A 14,209-nucleotide genomic window follows, 5' to 3' on the forward strand; every position below is an offset into this window, starting at 1 on the left:
ATACCTTTACGTTGATATTATAACAGCATAACGTGTAGTTATTTTGTAGCCTTTTGGGATAGCTGTATTGCGGCCCTTATCTCAGGTTAAATTTCAGACAGGGAGCGCCCTCTAGCGATTGTGATACAAACGTGCAAGTATCCGCAGAGAAAATAATGGAACGTTTGCTCAAAGACGTATTAAAGATTGATGATCAAAATTTCCTTTTCTATATAGTTTGATAGTTATGACAAATACTGTAGTATGCATATCAAGAGTATTAAGAGTATACAGGTTACTGGGTACTGCATTTTGTTCAACACGCCTGCACAATCTAATAAAATGCATGCGTATGTATTTACAAAATACAATCAGATCATTTATTATTTGCCATTAAATAATGTAGAAACGTCAATACAGGATTGACTTGCATATACAAGGCATTACTACAGTAAATTGTAATGATACACTACATTTAAAAACTACAAGAATACAGGTACAGCTCAATAAATTTGAAGATTTCATGAACTTAATTTATTTTAGCTCTTCAGAAGTCTGATAACGATCCTGATCCTTTGAATCAGGTGTGTTGGAGGAGGGAAGCTTCTAAAACGGGCAGGATAGCGGCTCTCGGAGTTGCCTACCTCTGATCTGTCAATCCCGCTGACATATAGGAAAACCATTAACGTGCTTTTCCACTAGATGACAGAAGGTACCATTGCCATTAGAAATGATGGCGATAGGGGGCTGGGATGGCCCCCTCAGGTGGCTATCCGGGGCCACCGCACCGTCGGCCCCACCCTATACGCCCCCTGAAGGTGATGCACAAATGATGATGTCATGCTTGCCTCAACGTGATGTGTAACAATTGAAATGGGGACAAAGGACATTTTATTGAATTGTAAAATTGAATATTCTGGTAATACAAAAAAAAAAATTATAATAAAATAAAAATTGAAATGGGGTCTTCAATCCGGCTCGTCGAGGGCCGGTTCCTAATTGTTTTCCATCTCTCCCAGCTGCGAGTTGAAACACACCTGATTCAAATGATCAGATAATCAGCCAGGTCTGTAGAAGCTGGGTAACGGTCCTGATCATTTGATTCAGGTGTGTTCCAGCACGGAGGGATAGAAAACAGGCAGGACAGAGGACCTCGAGGAACAGGATTGAAGACCCGTGGGGTATACAAACTACACCTAAATGCGCACTCCTTCCAAAATATGATTTTAAAAACACGAGAGGCGCGCGAGGGAACGAGAGAGAACACCCAACGTGTTGTATCGTTGTTGCCCCTGCAGGGGGCGCGCCGCACCACATGATTGAAAGGGCTCGACTGAACGCGTGCGCGAGCCAGTAAGTGAGTGGCCGAGCGAGACAGAGAGCGGCTGTCTGCCTCCTTTCCGTTTCTTCCTGTCGCCGCAGTGCTTCGCCGCTCTCCCCCGCCCGTACACCTCCGCTCCTAACCCCTCGAGCTACCTGCTTTTTCTTCGTCACATCACCCGCCCTCGTCCACCTGCGCCCCGCGGATGCCTCAGTCCTTTCGCGAACTGCAAATGCACACGCTGCCCCCGCCGCATCCCTGGAACCAGGACGAGGCGACCGGACGCGCTCTTCTATCCTAAACTGAGGCGAGCACGCTGCGGATTGGACCCCGAGGAAAGGTGCACCAGGGGGCGGATTGAGAATTGAGGAGACGCCGGTGGCTGGGACGTTAGCCAGAATCTCATTTAGGTAAGTCTTGACGTGTTTTTTTTTTTTTTTCCTGTAATGCTTTAAATGGGCGAACATGGAGCATTTAAACGACGTGTTGTCGCCCACCACAATGGGACGTGCGAAGTGTTCGTTTGACACTCTTGGCCATGCATGTACCGGTGTTAAAAACGTGATTCTTTTGTTGCCAGCAGACAATTACCTCAATGTGGATCTGAGTGCATCACTTATCGTATGAAAAGGTGCTATTGTGTGAGAGGACATAACCTATGAAAGGCTTGTTAAACTAAGTGAAGTTATGCTTTTTAACATGCTGCTTGCTCTCGATGCGCACGACTTACAGAAGTGATGAAGGGATATGTACATGTTTCTCATCACCCCTTTTTCCTTACTTGTGATGATAAATAGACATTTTGCAGGAGAGGGATTGTGCTGGCACTTTGTCAAGGGCGTGCAATAGATCCTGCTGATGAGCTGGAGGTAGAGGAGGATGAGCAGAGGTGGTGGTGTTATTAGACATGATGTGGGTACATGCACAGTCGACTGCATGTCAGCACTCTGACAGGTGCATGATGGACAGCATCATCATGAAGCGAGCTGGGGAAAAGCTTTGATTATATACGCCAAGGTCTCACTATATGGCATTGAACTCTTGTCTTACCAGGTGCTGAGAACATAAGTGCTTAAAAAAAAAAAAAAAAGAAAAAAAGCTTTGGGTTGGAGCTTGGTGGTGTTGTTCCTCTAAATTGACAACTTAAGATGCAGGACAGTGTGGATGCCCAAAGTATATTTTATATACACGAATCATGGGATGGAAGTGTGTGTCATGAAGAGGGGCTCATTGCTGTTCCTCAAAGTCCAATTTACATCCATGTATCCCATAGGGCAAATTACTGGACAATACATGTACCTTCCCAGACTGTAGAAGTTTCTAATCAAGGGTGCAAAAGCTGAACAATGCACCGTTCTAAGATCAACCCAATCCATTCCAAAAGGCTCAGGCTATTTTATTCTGCATTTCAAAACAATTATCCTAGCAGGAAATAGAAATAAGCTACAAGCTCATACTTGCCTGTTTAGTGTACTGGCCTTTTACAAAAGTGTAAAAGTAAGCTAACCACTGTTTAACAAGACTGACCACTATGAATGTGCTTTGCTTTCTTTGTATAATTTACAATGTTCAATGTACAATATTCATCCTGTGTTGGTGCCAAGGGACTTATTGAAGTGACCAGGATTGTAATAGTTTTGGTATTTTTGTTTTGTCCTTAATTTTTTTTTTAGCTATATTAGTTTTTAGTACACTTTTTTTGTACGTTTTTATTTTTTCTAAAAATATTTTAGTTTATTAGCATTAGTATTTAATTTTTTCAAAAATATAGAGTATTTCTTGTGCGGCATAAAAAAAGTCACAAATTATTAATTCACAAATGACAGGTTGACCTTCCTATCCTGAAACAAACAGATTTAAAATAAACTCTGAAAACTCATGTATGATTTAAATTGACAAAGCTGAAAACAAAGAACGTTTTTGCTATGGTTCACAAGTTGGTTTTAGTTAGTTTCATAAACATAAAATCTAGTGTCAAATAGTTTTTTTTTTTTAAAAAAGCATTCTCGTTTTAGTTATTTTGTTAGTTTTCATTAGCTGGAATAACCTTGGAAGTGACACATGTAGACCAAGAGATAATTCTAAATGTTTATAACGGGGGTGACCATTACTCTTGTTTTTTTTTCTTTTTTTTTTTGGTAATCTACCCTCCGTTATTTGCAAAATACTCACCTATTTGCTGTTTTTGTGCTTAGGCCTCACCATATAGCGCTTTTTGACAATTGCTCAATTGCAGATTGTTGAATCTGTCCAAAATGGTTCCTATTCTTTTTACTCCCTGAGCCACACCCACACATGTGACGAAAATCTAATTTATCGAACAGCCTCACGTGATGTCACGTATGTCTTTTCATGCATTGCAAAAAACCCAACGCAGACCTAGAATTACTCCTTTCATGCTCATTGAGCTGAGGTCTTACGAGATTTGCTGCTGACATTCACGACTGCGCTCAAATTTTCAAGTTGTTCTTTTCCCCCCCCCCCTCGATGTTCCAAAGCTGGGGTATTCTCCAACTCAGATGCGTCTCTAATGAGCGGGATAGAAAATGGATGGACGGAATTACAAATGGTGGCATTTGACTTCAGAGGTTCCGCTTTAATTAAGTGAGAAACCATTTCACAACTTATTACCATCATCAGTATTCTTGTGCTATATTTGTCTTTGTCACATACGTGCAACTGCATCTCCCTTTTGCACATTTCCTAAAGATGAGCTTCTTTTCTGTCCGGCAATCGTCTCACGCGGGCCTGCGAAGCCTCGTCCTTTTCGTAGCGGGCACAGATTAGGCTAATTCACACAGCAGCGTGGGATGCTTAATCACTATGCAGCGGCGGCACAACACAGCAGTCTTTATAGTGTTGTAGTTGAGACAGGGGGTGGGGCAAAGCTAGCCGCCGGTGCCTATTGATCGGTCGGCGCGGCTGCTGGCTGGCGTCCACGAGGATGGAGTGCTGACGACAGTCCAAAGAGCGGCCATGATGAGCTGGCCGTGGAAGAGGGATGCTGATGACCGGGGAGGAGTTTGCATCAATAGTTAGTCCGCCTGGAGTCATATACTGTAGTTCGGATGGGGGGGGGGGGGTTGTGTCGCGCTCAGCTACTTTGTCATGAACCTGTCGAGACCTGGCGGGCGCCTGAATGACCTTTCCCTCCTTTCCGCTCTGATTTGCTTTTTCCTGGGAAATACGGGAAAAGTTAGACGGCATGCTGAGCGGCCAGTGAGTGAGACTCCTTTTGACCTCCCTTTTAAAGCGTGCAGGACCAAAATGTTTTTTCCTTTTTTATGTAGTAATTAACGAACATATAAGATCCATTTGGCTCCCTCTTGACTTCAACACAAAGTAGTTATCAAATATAATTTACGTATCAGGTGAGTGCCAGAATCACTTAGGTGAAATTTACACTGCAAGCAGGTCCAATTACCGATTCTTAATGATTGCCTGTACTGTATATTTACATCAAGTGACACAAAAACCTGCATACACAGACTCCAAATTGCAGTTTTCATGTTTTATGTGGCATAACATGATGAGCAGATACAGTAAATTCCTCCTCTTGCTGCTTAAGACAAAGCGTGACAAAGTTTCATTAGCCTATTTGGAAAAACTGTTTAGTTTTCATATTTAGATGTTTAAGAGTTGTGGATGCTCAGCATGCACATAATTAAAAATAAGATTTTTTTTTGGGGGGGGGATCAGTAACTATACAATTGTGAGTAATTTTCTCTCAGCATTCACGCCATAATGTACAATGTTTGTAACTATGAAAGCCAATTGCAGTGAACAAGTACTCAATTCTTTAAGATTCTAACTAAGAACTATCCAATTGTGAATGTTGCACTCTCATCATCAAAGGGGAAGTCAATCCCAACATTTTGTTTACAATAATATGTTCTATGCAGTCCCACTAGTCTAAACAGGGCATTCTGATCAATATTTTATTGTTGAATCTGAGTTGAGCATTAAAATTCCCCTGTTTTTCTCCAACCCATTTTGTCACTTCTGGCAAATGACATCACAGTTGCTCAAGGCTCAAAACAGGTGAGCCGTGATTGGTTGTTACTTGAGCCTTGAGCAACTGTGATGTCATTTTATAACCTTATCCACAAATTTAAACACAATATTTCCGATGCTAAAAAATGTTTTGGAAATGCAACAACTTGAAATCCAGTCGACAGAAAGTGGCAAAAATGTTTTTCTTTATTTCTTAGGCTATTCCATATCTCTGCACGAGCTCTAATCTTGTTTTTTTTTTTTTTTTAACATTTTTTTTTTAATTAATGAGAAACAAGTGTACAAACATCTTGGCAGTTAACATATGCGGATACAATTAAAGTGCGTTTAACAAGGCACTAGTAACAAGTAAATAGAAAAATGCACGTTTCAGTCTCACACATACACACACACACTCATAATGGCACCAAACATAGTTGGAATGCGGGACTTGCAGCGTTCACACCTCTCTTAGCAAAATAGTCATGACTCTTTTGAGTGAATTACTGCAGCGTATTTGCTACATTTACAGAATGACTGACATTAAAGTTCAAAAGAAAAGATGAAAACAGGCAAAGTGGGACAACTTAAGATTTGATGCTTTCTCTTTCATCCAAGCATGTGTCATGGGTGGACCACAGCTGAGTGACACGAGCTGTGAACTTGCCCGCTGCTTTGATTGCATTTTGATGGACTCGTGAGAGGTGTTGACAGTCTCCATATGCTCATCAATCATTCATGCTTTTTTTTTTTTTTTCCCCCCCACATGTAGACAACGATGAGCTCGCTTTAATGACGTTAAGAGAACACACAATGCACAGTTGCTAATGGACACTTTTACAATGTTCCCCATAAGGGATGAAGTGTTACAAGATTAAATACACGTTATGCGCCATTAAACCTGTAGCATCACTCTTCTGTCCCCTCACAGTACATTATAACATCCAGCGTGGCTGTCCCATGGGGCCATATTTAAGCAATAATCTATCCTGCTCTTAATTGTGTCCAATTGAATAACTGATCTGTAATCATTACTGTTTTCTTTGTAAGTGCTGATGACAGCATCTGGTTGTATTCCAATGAAAATCCGGCCCTTTTTTTGATTCACATACCTACATACCGCAGTTTAATAGTCATGTCCTTTTGTGGTATTCCTTAAACAGAATAGCAAGTCAATTTGACACATTGCCCATCCACTTTGACAAGTGAAATATTGTCATGGATGAATTGTAGTCCGAGCATTATGTATGATTAGTTGTGGGCGATGAGATTTAGGTTCAAGGCCTTCGATTTATAGGACCATGATGGCCTTGAGTGGCAAGAGGAATCCTTCACAGCTCACAAGGATAGTCTGCTTGTCACTGAGCTTTCGACCTCTATAAAAGCCAATAGGAGGGCGTTAATAAAGAGGAGCAAGTGAGAGAAATATGTTTATCATTTTATAATAACCATTACCTATCATGAAGCTACTTATCAAAGTTCCTGTACCGTATAATGTGTACATGCACACTAGCCTCAGGTGAAGTTACACCTGATATGCAGTGGCGGTTTCTGGCATGTACATCACGTGTGGTATTGCTGGGGTGAGGCGATGCCCTAAAATGCAAATTATTTAAAAAAAAAGAAAAAGAATACTAGTGAAATGGATGCTTTACAGGTCAATCATTGGCATTTGCATGGGGAATTTGCGCCCCCTTGTGGAGGCATCATCTTTAAAAAAGATACAGGTCTGATCTTGTGGAATTATGGGAATTTTAGGCGTCGACATTTCGAATACGTGAGTGGAAAAGACCAAAGCCATCAAGTGCACAGTTACAAAAGATTTAAGACAGCTTTATTCGTATTGATTATATTATGTTTTTATTCTATGACGGCGGGGTGGTGAGTTCCACTTTAAAATCGCTTTATATTATCTTAATGTACAATTGAACAATCTAATGCGTAACATAAAAGAAAGCCAGCCAGCATTTTGTAAAGATGAACCGGCGGCCTCAACATTAAAATTGCTTTTATTAAGCTCACCTTTTGGCTGACTGGAGAAGTCGTTCTCCTGCAACTCAAGTCTAACGTCGCGATCTGCGGACCTCCCGGTAAAAAACAAAAAGGAGTTGTGAAACTTTTTAGAGGTATAACATGTGTCACCCTTATCCTGAGAAATTGGTGTTCAAAATGAAGCGATGAAAGATTTTGCCTTGACATTGCCACGGCTGCAGATAATATGCCGAAGAGGATTTATGAATAGTCTCAGGTAAAAAGGGGGTGACTGTTCAAGATGGATAAGACTGAAGACGCTGTTTTAAATCCCTTCAATCATGTGTCACAGATTTCACGTGCTGGTCAAAAGTAAGCTTAAACAGGATTTTTTTCTTTTTCGCACCTCTGGAGTGCCCTTGAGCTTTTAATCTCCCCGTTCCAAATGCAATGCACTCTTGTCATTTGTCAAGGGAAGGAAAGGTTTGCGAACTATTCATTTTAGGGCATAGTTTGAGTTTCCATGGAATGTGCCAAAGGAGTTTGACAGTGCAGAAGGCTTCTAAAGCATCACAGCAGCCACGGTGTTGCTATGTGTTGTACACAGTGTGATTAATGACAGTGAGATTTGGAGATAGCGATGTGTCAGCGTTGGATTGTTTCCAGCAGGGCGGCAAAGTGCCTGTGGATGCCTTAGTGTGTTTTCTGCTCCTGATTCTCTCCCTGCTTGTTCTAATGAGCTGGCCACAGATGGGGCTCCCTCAATCATCCCTCCTCCTCCACCACTCTATTGTCCTCTCTATCAGCCAGGGAGACAAAGAAAGAAGTAAAGAAATGATCGTGATAAAAAGAGGAGAGAGGTGGGGAATATGTGAAGTGACAAAACGGCGTGAAAGTACACTGGGTTAAGGATGCAGGTGACAGAAGAGGGAATTCACAGGAAGGGGTAAGTGGCGAAAATGATGGGGAGATGGAGTGTAAAATGAAAGACGGGGTGGTGGAAAATGGAGAGCTTGCGATGAAGCCCGTGAGGGAGAAAGAGCACGAATCTTCACACGCAAAAGGAGAGACTACGAAAAGTGGAATACAGTATATGGAAAACATGCGCATATTCCAAAACAGCAGTGAGGGCAGTATATCTGTTATGCCAGCCATGGCATTACATCTGGGCCTCACTCACTATACTCGCTGAGCTGCATTCATAATTGGCTCGGCTACCAGGTGTGCCAGAGTTAATTTAGCATCAAAGTGGAGCCTTAGATACGGAGCACACGGAACATTTGAATTCCTGCAAGGCAAAACCCCGCGGCACACGACTCAATTATTGTTTCAGATTGTCACCTTCTTTTCACCGGCAGCATTGTGGATAGTGGTCAGCACATCTTGCACAGGTTTTTTTTTTATCAGTACCGGTTCCAACTTGCACGCATGTACCTAGCTACCCAATATTACAAAAACTTGCATGTTAGGTTACGTGAAGATTCTAAATCAGGGGTACTCAATAGGTGGACCTTCCCAAGCGCAGACAAAATTGCACATTCTCGGAGTCGTAGTATGGCCGTCAGGGCTGGTCGGTTATGAAAAAAGTAATAATCACGATTATTTTGGTTGATATTGAAATCACGATTTGTAAAAATGATCATCTGTTGGTTTCGAAACTTAGCATTTATTCAATGACCAAAATTCAAACTAGTCAAAACGGCCATTATACCCTCATGCCTGTTCATCCGTGCACACATTGAGCACTTTATTCTTGAACACTCTATTGGTTTTGTCAAGTACAAAATGACCTTGGAAATAGCAGGGGAAATGCAAGCCTTTTGCATTTTTATTCTGCTGCATCCACACCTTTGCTGCATTGCGCCGTTGCACACATTCAAACCGTGAATAAGCATCTCCCTTATCTCTTTATTGTATTTATTTTATCGTATTTTGTTTTTCTATTTTTATTTCCATACGTATCGGGACTTACTGAGCAAACATGGAACCTCGGGTATCGTATTTTGTGGAAATGAGTGTTATGAGTATACAAAGTCCTTGAACACTTAAACTTGAAAGCAACCAGGAAATAAAATAGTAACAAAGTAATATAAAAATATATTAACATGTTAGCAATAAAAAAAACATGAATAAAAGTAAATACTTGCTGTGCGCATTGGTCTCTCAGGGGCAGCGTGGTGCCCTGCAGCCATAGAGTACACGCTTAAAACCAGATAAAAACAGCAGAAGAAGAAAGTTGCAATTGCGCTGTATTATTAGAACTTATTTAGAAACAAAATATGCCTTTGAGTATTGTTATATTTCCTGTCCCTACAGCATTAGTGTGTGACTATTATTTGAAGGAATATCACTCCCGGAGGTCGATGCTAATTTCTGTTAGCATATCAACGGGATTTTACATTTAGCATAACACTTGCAATTTTTCTAAAATGAAGCATATCTTGTATTTAAAAATACAATGTGCATAATTTTTTTGATGCGTTTAGTTTTGCAGTAAACTCCAACTGGGGTGTCATTCAACAGTTCAAAGCATGCTGAGGAAAGGCAAAATGCATAAATGTCACACGCTTATTGCACAGTGTAGTAACGCAGTGTTTTCAAAACGTTGGGAGTTTGCCCGCACCATGTCGTTAATGTTTTTTTTTTCGATTATAATGTTTACAGTGTTTTGAAATCACAATAAAATTTCAATTAATTGCACAGTTTGAATGGATTTGCGGTAGACCAACCCATTCATTGTGTATGTGAGGCTGGGGTCACTCGTGGCAGGCCCAAATTGAAAAAATGTTTTCCATCACTGTGTTGTAGCAGCAGTCTGTAGTAAAGTCCCCAAAGTCATCATTGTTAGGGAAAATATGATCTGTCGATTTTTATTTTATTTTTTTCCATTTGAGCAGATCCAGTTCACAGGGCTTGTATGTGCAGTGATGTCATGGTGGCTCAAAGCAGAAGGCCCGACTCATTCGGTTGCATGTGTGTGTACTGGATCATAAATTTCGGTCAGATGTGTGTGTCAAAGATAAAGAGAGTAGCGGCACACAAGTATACTTTTGAGTGCCTTGTTAGCATTAGCCATTACTTATTACAACATAATTCATTGTTCGTGTTTTATGTGACATTAATCAGTGTATCCGTCGCTTAGTCAGCCATTTCCACTACCTCTGCAACTGGAAGTGGTGCGTTTGGTCTTTCAGAGCATAATTCAAGAAGGGCTTTGTCAACTGTTTGAATGTTAATGAAACAGTGCTTAATGATAGATACCGTATCATTTGTTAGTGTCATTTGATTGCAGTGGTCAACAGCAAATTTTAATCAGAGATGGCTTTCTGAGTCCCTAAATGTATTTTTGACACTGATTTAAAAATGTCTTTACTATTATGTAGCACATCGTTTTTTGTTTTGTTTTTAAAAAAAAAAAAAATTTTCTTTTTTTGTTTTTTCAGTTTGACCTATAAAAATTTAGCAATACATATATTACTATATTATTAACGTGCTACAGAAAAAAAGTAGTTCCGATTCGGAATCAGCGCAAACAATGTATCTCGAAAAATTTACTTGCATCTGATTTAAAATAAATAAATAAATAAATAAATAAAGCATAAAATGTGCTCAACAGTGTTTTATCTACCCTATTTTAGGGTTCACATGCCCATCTGTGTTAGTTATTCTTCCTCCCTTAGACAAATGTCTGAATATTACTGCATGTGGTCGATGGACTTAAACGAAATAAAAAAATATATATATTTATAGCCCTTATAGCTTAGTATTTCAGTATCCCTGCTCTAAATTGACCATAGTTGCAAGTGTGAGTGGTTGCATGTCTGCATGTGCCCTGCGATTTGCTGGCAGCTAGTCTAGATTGACACACCCCAACCCCACTCCTCGCCCAAAGTTATCTTGGATAGGTTCCACCTCACCCGCACCCTTAATAGGGATAAGCGGTATAGAAAATGGGGGCATGCGGCGATAAAGAACCACTCACATTCACACCGATGGTCGACTTAAGCCTTTTTCACACTGCACTTGGTTTTTGTGGCCTTCTCCGTGGGCTGGTGTACGTGTGTCCATATTTGACACTGGTTGCTAAACTACCAAACAGGTTTTCACCATGCCGTTAACTGTACAACTCAGCCAAAATCTCTTTCTGTGTGAAATCACTCCGCCACCATCTCTCCTGGATACGCCGCCCACCTTGGGCGCCACGACACGACGAGTTGTGGGGTTGCGTCGTTGCGCCGAGTTGGCACGTACACAATGAATGGTTTGGTTGCTGACGCACTGCACTTTGCTAAGTACAAAATGACCTTGTAAAATGACTTTGCTAAGTGCAGTGCGAAAAGGCCTTTAGTCTTCTATGAACATAACATGCATGTTTTTGCTTTCAAGATTCAAACCAAAAACCTCAGAAATTGCGAGGCAGACATGCTAACCACTGCGCCGACATGCTGCCCTTGGTGACGGATATTTTATGAAATTGATCAAATATAGTAAGTTATTTTTTTTTTTTTTATTTATTTATTTTTTTTAATGGGATGAGGATCACTTTCAATGTCCTGTTTTAATGCCAGTGTTACCACTGTGGACAATCGTGAAGGGATATGTGGATATAGCTCAACTTCCCGTAGTTGACATCTTGTTGTATTGTACTTCTTTAGACACCAAAGTAGTTGATCCATCTGTAATGTTTGTTGACCAAACGTCTAGCTCTTAATATCATAGTTTTTAACTCATTCACTGCCGTTCATGAATTTACTTGTCTTTTCACAGTCCAACCATTCACTCCCAGGAATTTATTTATACATTTTTCAATTCTTTTCAAACGTTAGGGTAAGAGAGGGTCTGAAAATGTCTGGCAGTTTAATTGTTTGGATGATTGACTGCTGAATGTTCTCAGTGTTGGAAGAAAATACAAAAATGTGTACATGACGGCCACCTGCGGAAGAAAGCGATTTTAGCCAGAGTGTTGTCCCGCATGTCTGAGTGGAGAGAGGAAAAATAAGGTCTCACCGCCAAGTGTTTTATTAGGTTATTTATTTATTGATGTGTGTTGACGCTGGTCCACAGCTCCAGCCAGTCTTGGCCCCTGCTGTCTACGCCATTTGATTTCATTTTCCCCGAGCTAACAAAGGCTGCCTCAAACTCATCACGTGTAAAGCTGCTGTCACTGTAAGCTGCCTATGCTCGATGCTGTTTTTGGATGCGTCACAGCAGAATTATTATTATTATTATTTTTTAAAGGGATAGAATTTAAGAGCTGTATACCCAGATTGATTTTTCAGTACAAGCAGTTCTTCTCTGGTCTTGGCTTTTGTGCTGCAATGATTTATGAAGACATTGACCAAGATATTGATGCAAGCAGTGAACATGTTTTGCTGTGCTGATGTTGATGGTTGCTGAATTATATATTACAAACGTGGTAGGAGCAAAACTTAGGTGCCCCTTGTATACAAGGAAGCAGTGGGCGCTGGAGAATATAAGCATTTCAGGGACACATTTTGAAAAATATTTTTGTTCTTTTTTTTAATTCATTTTTTAAAATATGCATTATTCATGATAACTTCAAGTCATTTAATTTTCCACACACCTTCCACAAGACTGAATTCATCAAAACGGCATGTTTATCACAGAAAATATTTTTAAGAAACCTGTGCAAAGAGCAAATTATACCATGAAAGTACTACTTGTAATGGTACTTTTTCTTCTTTTGAGTGTTTAATGACTAGCAATTATTTTGACCAAATGCACAGCTGTACTTCAGTGTAGATCTGCAAATATTGAAAACTGCACTATCGACTGAAATCCAATAATAACATGAATGATATGATATACAGTAGTATCAGAGTATTTGTGTGCTTGTATTTTTCAGTGTTATTGCATTGCATCATACAACCATTTCTAATAGTTTGTGTGGCATTTAAAATGAATGTTTACTATCCTATTAAATAATTCCTAATTAATGATGTCAGATCTGAATAGAACTATGACGAAAACAGAATATTGGGTGCATGTAAGGATGCTAATTGGCAGTGCTGTGTTCATACTTGTGATATTCAACAGCTATGGAATTCCCGCTGACAACTGCAATTGCCTCCCTAATGACAACATTCCGTGAGAAAATGTCAACTTCTCACATTTTTTTGTGTGTATAAGCAAAACGCCGTGGTCACCCACTTGGCATCAACACTGTCTCCTAAATTATATTTGGTGTTGCCTTTTCATTGTTTATCATATCTCCAGCATGGCTGGGTTGTGGGATGAAGTGAACATAGATTCCACCCATCTGTCTTGCGTGGATGTATTTGTCTCTGACAGTATTTTTAAGTCCACACTGAGCAACGGAGGATCAGAAATGAGTTGGCGGTGTGGTCGCTTCACACAAACAAAAAAGCTTGACACAATTTGGAAAAGTGATGGTGACTTTTCAAATGCCATCTGGTATTTAATTTGTGCTGTCATTAATTTTTTTCTTTTGGCGAGGACTGAATGTGCATGATTTGGCTTTGCTAATTAACTCTATTCCGCTATAGTCGCAAGACATTTAGTTGTATGGAAGCTCCCCACCCCCCCCAAAAAAATGTCTTGACAAAATACCACAGTCTTCGACGCAAGGCAGGCAATGCCCCACACTGTTGTTCAGGCCAATTAGGCTCACAATGTGCAGGCTTTAGAGTGGCAGACGGGCATTCTCAAAGGGAAAAAGAAATGAAACAAATCCTTTGAACAGACATGCACAATATCTGTCTTGCTCTGCTTCCCTCTGTCCCACTGGACCGTGAGGAGACAAGACGACACAAGCAGTTGAGCTTATTTACTTTCTAGTTGCACACGTCCATGATGCAGCCAGGGAATGGAATGGATACGTATTGGCTGATGTGATTATTTGAGACCACAATGGACTTTATTGGTTTTCTGCAACACCAATTTGCATCACATATTTTTCTGCCG

General features: G+C 40.4%; 1 protein-coding gene across 3 annotated transcripts in view; it reads left to right on the forward strand.

Moving 5' to 3' along the window:
- Positions 1 to 1,092: 1,092 nt before the first annotated feature.
- ctnnd2a (catenin (cadherin-associated protein), delta 2a) overlaps positions 1,093 to 14,209 on the forward strand; it is a 211,176-nt gene continuing 198,059 nt past the window's right edge. For all 3 annotated transcript variants that reach the window (XM_086021036.1, XM_086021038.1, XM_086021037.1), the window contains exon 1: positions 1,093 to 1,710. The gene's annotated coding sequence lies outside the window, so the exon portion shown is untranslated. The remainder of the gene's footprint in view (positions 1,711 to 14,209) is intronic.

Source organism: Filicampus tigris, chromosome 21 (assembly GCF_054856515.1).
Source record: "Filicampus tigris isolate MCC_2025a chromosome 21, RoL_Ftig_1.0, whole genome shotgun sequence".
NCBI classification, from domain to species: domain Eukaryota; kingdom Metazoa; phylum Chordata; class Actinopteri; order Syngnathiformes; family Syngnathidae; genus Filicampus; species Filicampus tigris.